The 9,550-nt window shown below is 34.0% G+C and overlaps 1 long non-coding RNA gene across 1 annotated transcript; it reads left to right on the top strand.

Moving 5' to 3' along the window:
* Positions 1 to 652: 652 nt before the first annotated feature.
* Positions 653 to 9,218, top strand: LOC139962925 (uncharacterized). Its single transcript, XR_011791400.1, has 6 exons — positions 653 to 812; positions 3,295 to 3,383; positions 4,435 to 4,458; positions 6,319 to 6,342; positions 7,746 to 7,763; positions 9,081 to 9,218. It is a non-coding gene; the product is annotated as an uncharacterized lncRNA (long non-coding RNA).
* The last annotated feature ends 332 nt before the right edge of the window (positions 9,219 to 9,550 follow it).

Here is a 9,550-nt window from a genome sequence, read left to right as displayed (position 1 = left end):
CTATCTATCTATCTATCTATCTATCTATCTATCTATCTATCTATCTATCTATCTATCTATCTATCTATCTATCTATCTATCTATCTATCTATCTATCTATCTATCTATCTATCTATCTATCTATCTATCTATCTATCTATCTATCTATCTATCTATCTATCTATCTATCTATCTATCTATCTATCTATCTATCTATCTATCTATCTATCTATCTATCTATCTATCTATCTATCTATCTATCTATCTATCTATCTATCTATCTATCTATCTATCTATCTATCTATCTATCTATCTATCTATCTATCTATCTATCTATCGGATTAGAATAATAATTGACAACTGATATTTAACCTTGATGATCCCCCAATGTTCATGGTCTTTCATGATGCATACACAAATAGAGAGACGGTAACATACATATTTGACCCTCATGATAAGTACACATCGTGTTATCGCGGTATGTCATGTGTTCTCACTCACTACTGCACACTAACCGACCAAGTTTGACAGACACTTTGTGTATTTATTTCAAATAATTTTTTTATATATATTTTTTTATTGTAATGAAATTACAAATATGGTTTTATTTCCAAATCATACTTGCATAATCGTATGATTGGGCTATTTGCCAATCTATTTTGACGTGCTAGCTTTGCTTAGCTGACGACACAGGTTATAAATAGATTTTGTAGATATATATTAAAGAACAAGCATACGTTACAGAACTTACAAAACCTTACTGCGTAATACTCTTGGAATTAAGCAAATTGTGACTTTCCTTCACCTAGAAATTACAGCTCCTTATATTTGAGGTAAGTTTAAAAATTTAAATAAAGATTCAATAAAATTAGGAACAAAAGGTGATTTTTAAATAGTTTGAGGAGTTGATAAATCAATATTTTCATTCCATATAGTAGGAAAAGGGGAAATGATCCTGCTTAAATTGCAAGAATTGAACAAGAATTTGAAGAAGCAAATAGGCAGTATAACAAAACACACAAATTATGCACTTATTTATCGATATAAATATTTTTGATGGCCAATATAACGACTCACTTTTTTTTACCAACTACAAACGTTTGCCTTCATGTACTTGTTAAATATCAATTTTATAATATCAAGATACCAGTAATATTATTTCACTGTAAAAACGACACTATTTTCGTAAGCACAATTGTTCTGAGTAAATAACACAGACGAAAAGCACCTCTTCTGTAGTTGTCTTTTATGATTATAGATTTAACTGACATTTCAGATCGAGGAGATGGCTTTAACATGACACTGTAATATTCTCGCTAAATTGGCATACATAGTTATTATAACTAAACTTTCAAATACTTACAGTACCAACATCAACAAAAGAATAATAAGATTTTGACATTTTGAGTTAAAACTTGAAACACGCTATATTTCAATAATACGAAAATATTTACAATCGTCTAAATAGTAGGCTAGTAATAGGAATGATGCATTAAACCGACATATTAACAATCATCATAGTTATAATTATTCAATCTTATGAATTCTAAATAGTAACTTATAGTAATAGGAATGATGCATGAAACCGACATATTAATTATCATCAAAGTTGTAATTAGTGAATCTTATGAATTCTAAATAGTAGCCTATAGTAATAAGAATGACACATGAAACCGACATATTAACAATCATCAAAGTTATAATAATTCGATCTTATAAATTCTAAATAGTGGCTATAGTAATAGGAATGATGCATGAAACCGACATATTAACAATCATCAAAGTTATAATTAGTAAATTTTATTACTTCTAAATAGTAGGCTACAGTAATAAGAATAATGTATTAAACCATTTTTAAATTATTTTTGAATTTAATTTTTAATCGGAGAGAGACATAGAGAGTGTAGGCTATATTAACAGGAATGATGCATGAAACCGATATATTAACAATCATCAAAGTTATAATTATTCAATCTTATGAATTCTAAATAGTTGGTTATAGTAATAATAATGATGCATGAAACCGACATATTAACAATCATCAAAGTTATAATTATTCAATCTTATGAATTCTAAATAGTAGCCTATAGTAATAATAATGATGCATGAAACCGACATATTAACAATCATCAAAGTTATAATTATTTTTTAACTCAATCATTTTAAAAAATCATTTTGAATTTAAGTTTTAATCAGAGAGAGACATAGAGAGTGGAGAGGGATGGGGGGGGGGGGGTGGGGTAAAGGAGAGGTGATGAGAGAAACATTGCATTCCACTATATGAACAGCAACAACCATCCATGGTAATTGGTACTCATTAAACCTAAATTTGTGTATTTGTTAGGCAAACAGGTGGTATAAGATAGTCTTAACCAATAAGGTTAAATGAAATGTGTAATAAACTACAAATGATTGTAAATGAAGAAAAACAACAAAACATTTTAACGTTCAATTCTTGAGACAAGAATGTTTGAAGTAGGTACAAAAAGGCTTACTGACATAAGCGAAATCGGTATACAGCTGCATCCATCTGTTCGTCAGATACCTATATGTGAATACTACACGGGATGATTGAAGTAACACCAGGTGTTTTCAAGTTTGTAAATAAATCATCTGTATTGTTCCATAATATCAGAATCCATTTAACTTAAGGACGGTCTCCAATAGTTTAGTATTTTTACTGTAAGCAACATCGTATTAGGTGAGACTTATTGCGCAAACGTACACCACCAACACAGTAGATATTTAGATAGAACAGCAGCTATTTAGATCTTTCGTTCCGTGAATTTAAATGATCAGTGATTAACAATTTACACGAGGTTCTCCAATTGCAGTGTGGTTTTAAGTGCTCTCAAATTTCCCACCACACATATACTACAAATAATTTAACATATATTACCAAACGTCATATTAATTATTAATTCCAGTGAATTCAATGAAATGGCACCCGAATATCATTTACTTGGCGTATTAAAATCATCGTAGTATAGACTAAAATTAAAACACTGTGTCAAGTGTACCCTCCTATCGATGTTTTGCCCATGAAAGATCATCATCTATGTCCCCATTAAATTTGAATGATGTGACCACTTCAACCTGCCACCACCACCAGCTCACATCCTCGCCACACACATACAAACGAACCCCCCCCCCCCCATTCACATATACACACCAAAACTCTTTTCTATTGGATTAGCTATACAAGCGATGTCATTTACCTTTCCTCTACAACTCTACATTTCTCCTTCCAATTTCTTGGTACCGACTCTTTATCCCCTTTTCGGATTCCACTTTTGATCTATAATTGGTCTACAGGTCGACATACTATTCGACAATCCCAATCATGAAACTGTACGCGTTCTTATGGATCACACTGACTGGCTGCTATGCGAGTGAATGCTTAAGTAAGTATTCACTTAATCCTCTCTATTAATCTCAATGAAAATAATAATGATAATAATAATAATAATCAGCAGTTATTTTTACGACGCTTAAGCGACCACAACTGTGGGAGAAACCCGCAAGGGTTTATGGATTACAATTTGCACATCGTATGTATGTAATGGTTACATAAGTACCGTCTTTGCTCACATGTGGTTGTTTAGTTTGATTATTTTCGTTGCCAAGTTACAAGTCAGTGAAACGTCAATATTTAAAAGTTAAAAAGGTAAACGCTCCTTTGATATAACATTATATGGTGATCGTCCACTATACACTATATACTATACACACAAGTTTGTCGAAATCAGGATACGAAGTCATATGTTAAAATATTGTGAGAAAGAAAGCGTGCTAGGACATAAAAAGGGCGAAGAGAGAGAGAGAAAGGGTGAGAGGTGGGTGGAGGTGGAGAGAGGCGGAACATGGAGGGATGGAAGTGAAAATGGAGGTGTGGGGTGGGTTTGGGAATGGTGGATGATGTTGTTCACTTTCACTACGGTATGCCTTGCTAACATTCTCATCCTTTTAAGAGGTTTTAAGAAGTAGGTAATCCATGGAGTTGCACGCCACAGTTGGGTACATGGCCACTTCAATATGGGGACACATCGATCGTCCTACACTCAACAATCAAGGTTAAATGGGTAAGGGGGAGGGGAGTGTAAGGGGGGGGGAAGTCGTTTCGCGAACTACTCCTTCACCATCGGTTAACTTCAAACACTTAGTATGTGCCCGGTCATTGGATCTAGTGCCTACATAGGTTCAAAGGTCAGGGGTCATTTTGATCATTACGAGCATACCAACGTGGGAAAATAGCTTCTATAGAAACCCATTGATAGCAGATCATGCAGTTGTTTTAAGTTGATATTAAAACTTTTGTATAACTTCATATAGCTTTGTGTATTTAGAATATTAAAAACAATAACATGCATGATAGCATAAAAGTAGAGAATGAACTATTTGAAATGTGAACTGTTTCAATTATTCTGTATCACTCTTTTGTCTTGATCATAACAGAGTTCCCATTAAGCTGCCTAAAAAGTGCGTATATTATCTTCAATGTTTTCATTCATGATATGAGTTTGGTAATTCACCTCACCCCACCCAAAGCCATCTTTAATAAGAGAAGGAAAAAAGGGCTCCTGCAAATAAATGAGAAGTGCCGTTCTCGTCAATAAATGGTTCACTCTTTCATTTTCTTTCCTTGCCGTTTGTTGAGAAATAAATCATGACAGTTAAGAGAACCATTTTCTTGAACAGTAGAAAAAATGTATTGAAAAAGTGCTGCTTTGGCCGTTTTTATGAAAAATATTCAAAAGTAGATTTTTTTTAGAGGTGCTTGAAAAATGTGCAATGCTCTCACACAGCGTATATGTAGATACCCACTTTAATTGTTAATTTTGTCCGCCGTATACTGGTTATAGTAACAACCTCGGTAACCGTTATATTCGTTACATATCATCTAAATCTACCCACACCACAGCTATTTTTCCTTATTTGTATTCTCCACTCTAAACCGTATGAATTCACAATAATCAGCTTATCATTTCTTTACGTCATTGTAATTCCACAAGTATTTTTTTCAGTGTGTGAAAATTAATGTCGTATATTTTATAATGAACAGTAGGTTTTGTTGAACTATATTAGCAATGTGATTGTATAGTTGTATAGCCCAACAACAGTATTACGGTGACTTCAAAACATTCCCTTTTCCCTGTTTTTTTTAACTGTCTACAGACCAGTATGATGAATGCGGTATGTTAATATCAATTGATTGTTTTTGTAGTCGCTTTCTTTGTTTCTAAGAATGACTTTAGGCAGATAGTACAATCGTTAAAACGCTCCACTCTCATTCCATGTTGTATTTCTGTGCACCGTTAATAAAAAATATGCCTCTTAAAAACACGAGGATCAATAGTTAAAGTGACTGGTCTACTAAGTCTAACATATCATCAGGTCAGTTCCTCAGATGTAACACAAAGCTCAAAAAGAAAACATAAGGCTTTCAATCAACTCAAATAACATGCCACAATGCACATAAAACTTGTCGCGAACTATTTATGTTGGATGTCACTAGAGGGTGTTGATGTATAAGGTTAAAAGAACATGCTTTCGTTGGGCTATTAGAATTTGTAAAACAATGACTTCACTTTAAAATTCCAGACATGCTCTTCCCGACGTCATTATCAATCTAGACTTAATTGACCACCAGAGAATTGGAATTTATGAGACTAAATATTGTGAAATCTGCAATAGCTTGCGCCAAAAAAATATTATCTCTTAACTTTTTCTTTTCTTTTCTATAACGTATGAAGATTTAAACTTTGCCTAAAGTAATCATACGTTAAGCGTGACTCAACCTATATGACATTGTCGCGTTGGAAAATATCGTGCCTTTAAAATTAAGCATACTGCAAACTGTACACTAGTATACCAAATACCCACCAGTTCATTAAATATGAATTTAAAAGGTTTGCGAACAAATCAGAAGCTTTGCACTAAATATCAAACACAAGGTCGCTATAAATTAGAAGTAGCCAAAGAGTAATAACCCAATTGATTAATTTAGTCAGTCTGCTAATGGGAAATTCTGCAGAATGGAGCCGTGGTTGATGTGCAGTTCACATTTTTATACTTAATAATACCTTGTGCTCTGTGTGTGTGGCGGGGTGTGGTGCAGGAGAAGCTATGGATATCGAATTCGAATTTTGCCTTTCATATAAATCTCGCAAACTTAAACGCTGGAGGCTTCAATCAAATGGTTTACTTCCTTACCCCCCCCCCTCTCCCGATCCACACCACCCTCCCAAAATCTAATCTAATATAATTTAGAAATGTTTCAAAACGAATACTATTTGTTATGGTTTTATGGTTAATTTGTTTTCCTCTTGATTCTGACAGGCATCTACGAACTCTGTGACTTGAGTGCGTAAAGTCTTTTTAATAATTTTATTATTAGTAAAGCTATTAAAGTTGATCATTTGAAAGTAGACGGTTTGGTGATTCGAAAACAAAATAATATAAATAACATTGCGAAATATGTTATTAAAGTTCACGTCTTGCATATAAATATTATCTTTCTCAATAACATATTTAGAAAGTGAATTTCCTTCCTGGATAAAATGCTAACAAATCTTCAAAGGTGGTGTAAAATAAAGATATTGAATCCTTGACAAATGTAATATTTGTATAGATATTCTGTACGAGCGATAAACCAAATATTGATAAGTATTTAAATTAGTGTCCTCAAAAGAATTGTCTGGTAGCCCTTAGAAGTTACCTTAAAATACGATAAATTATTATAGTCCAAACATGTTTTCAAAATATGAGAAAGCTAATGTTGCGTTTGACAGAGAAACGATTTTTTAATCGTGTAGGATGGATATTTCAAGTATACTTTGAACAGTACAGAACGTGACGTCATCTTCGCAAATGCAGATTGCGACATAACCCACACTGCATACAGTTCCTACAGTGATCACAACAAAAACCGCGTTTGAATACAGATTAATTTCTTCCCTAATTTTCGGTGAAATTTCTTATAAATTATATATTTTTTTAAAAATCGTTAAGCCGTCATATATGTAGTGCATCTGGGATTTCGTGATTTTTGTGTAAAACCGGATAAGTTTGAACAGCAGACTCTACGTTGTTTATACATCGGGCTGTCCAGCTCCAACGCAAAGAATGTTCGCATGTAGGCTACTCTAACGTTTACAATTGGACAGTTCTGCCTAAGCTTAAGCTTCTCGGTACTACATTCTGCTCTGCTATCGATTCCGCCAAGGCTCATATGTCGGTGACTTTAATACTTTTCAAGTTTCCTTTACTGTAAAGTTGATCCATGAATTTTATTTCAGCGATTTTGAAGGACAGATTATGAACTGTGGTTTTAGTTTGAAAGTGTATTATGTGCAACGCTATGTACGTAAACCAACTGGGCATGGTATAGGCTGTATATGTTCGCGATGTGTACGTAATATATGATAGGCAATCACCTGTGCGTGTATACGAGTGTATTTGCTGAGGAAATGGGAGTGCTAACTTCAAGTCGCTCGTTTTGCCTATTTGCCTGCACTACGTCATTAACCAAATTGATGCGTTCGAAGAAACGGTGCTTCTGGTGAAGAAAAAAAAACTGGTGAATTTGAAAAACAAATTTCTACAAGAAGAAAATGTCGAATGGGGACAATTTCCACATGGTTAGAAATAGAAAAATAAGAACATGAGGACAATGTATAAAAATCTTCCACCAGACAATACCCTTAAGTTAAATTGGTACATCGTAATATTGCTTTTTTTTCTATCTCTTTCGGTGATTCTCGCAGATCCCCGTTTGTGTAAAGGTAAATGATGACGAAGATGACGATGACGATGAGGATGATGATGAGTATGATGATAAGGATGATGATGATGATGATGTGGATGATGATGATGATGATGATGATGTTAAGGATGATGATGATGATAATGATGATGATGATGATGAGGTGGTGATGATGAAGATGATGAGTATGATGATGTCGATGATGATGTCGATGATGTTGATGATGATGATGATGATGAGGATGATAAGTATGATGATAAGGATGATGATGTCGATGATGTTGATGATGATGATGATGATGATGAGGATGATAAGTATGATGATAAGGATGATGATGTCGATGATGTTGATGATGATGATGATGATGATGATGATGATGATGACGACGATGATGACGATGATGACGATGATGACGATGGTGGTGATGATGATGATGATGATGACAATGAAGAGGTTGATGATGATGATTAGGATGATGAGTATGATGATGTGAATGATGATGTGAATGATGATGATGATGATGATGATGATGATGATGATGATGATGATGATGATGATGATGATGATGATGTTAAGGATGATGATGATGATAATGATGATGATGATGATAATGAGGATGATGATGATGAGGTGGTGATGATGAGGATGATGAGTATGATGATAAGGATGATGATGTCGATGATGTTGATGATGATGATGATGATGATGATGATGATGATGATGATGATGATGATGATGATGATGATGATGATGATGATAATGATGATGACGGCGGTGGTGATGATGATGATGATGACAATGAAGAGGTTGATGATGATGATTAGGATGATGAGTATGATGATGTGAATGATGATGATGATGATAATGATGATGACGGCGGTGGAGCTGATGTTGACGACGATGATGGTAGTGATGATAGTGATGATGATGAGGATGATGATGAGTATTATAATGTGAATGATGATGGTGATGATGATGATGATGATGATGGTGACGGTGACGATGACGATAATGATGATGATGATGGTGATGATGATGATGATGATGATGATGATGGTGATGATGATGATGATGGTGGTGGTGGTGGTGGTGGTGGTGGTGGTGGTGATGGTGGTGATGATGATGATGATGATGATGATGATGATGATGATGATGATGATGATGATGATGATGATGATGATGATGATGATGATGATGATGATGATGATGATGATGATGATGATGATGATGATGATGATGATGATGATGATGATGATGATGATGATGATGATGATGATGATGATGATGATGATGATGATGATGATGATGTAACACCTCTTTAATTTGGTCTTTACAGAGTTGAGTGAAAATTGCCGAACATGCTCAGGTAATCACAATTTTTCTTAAAATTGAATATTAAACACCTCATCACACGAATTGAGTCGCAAATAGCCTTCTTGAACAATTGTAAAATTCACGTGCACCCTACATTCATGAATCCTGCACTGAACAAAACAAATTTGTCAATGTAACCCTTGAACTTAACATAGCCGTCATTGCCTTTTTAATTTTTTTTTATTATACTTAAGTTGTGAAGTCCCTACCACGGGCACCCTCTTACTCTGGTACCATGTTAACCACATATTTTTCTTAAAGTGAATTAAATGTTTCCACTTTGAATTTTAGCGTATTGTTGCTTATTAGCTATAACAATAACAATAAAACTGTAACAATTTTGTTCTTTTTCATTGCGGCCTTCGTTACACGTCCAGGTTGTGGTATGTTACTCATGATTACGTCTTTTCTTTTTTAATTTCTATCCAATTG

Source organism: Apostichopus japonicus, chromosome 21 (assembly GCF_037975245.1).
Source record: "Apostichopus japonicus isolate 1M-3 chromosome 21, ASM3797524v1, whole genome shotgun sequence".
Taxonomy (NCBI): Eukaryota; Metazoa; Echinodermata; class Holothuroidea; order Aspidochirotida; family Stichopodidae; genus Apostichopus; species Apostichopus japonicus.
Note: the sequence above shows the minus strand (reverse complement) of the source record. Positions and strands in the feature narration are given on the sequence as shown.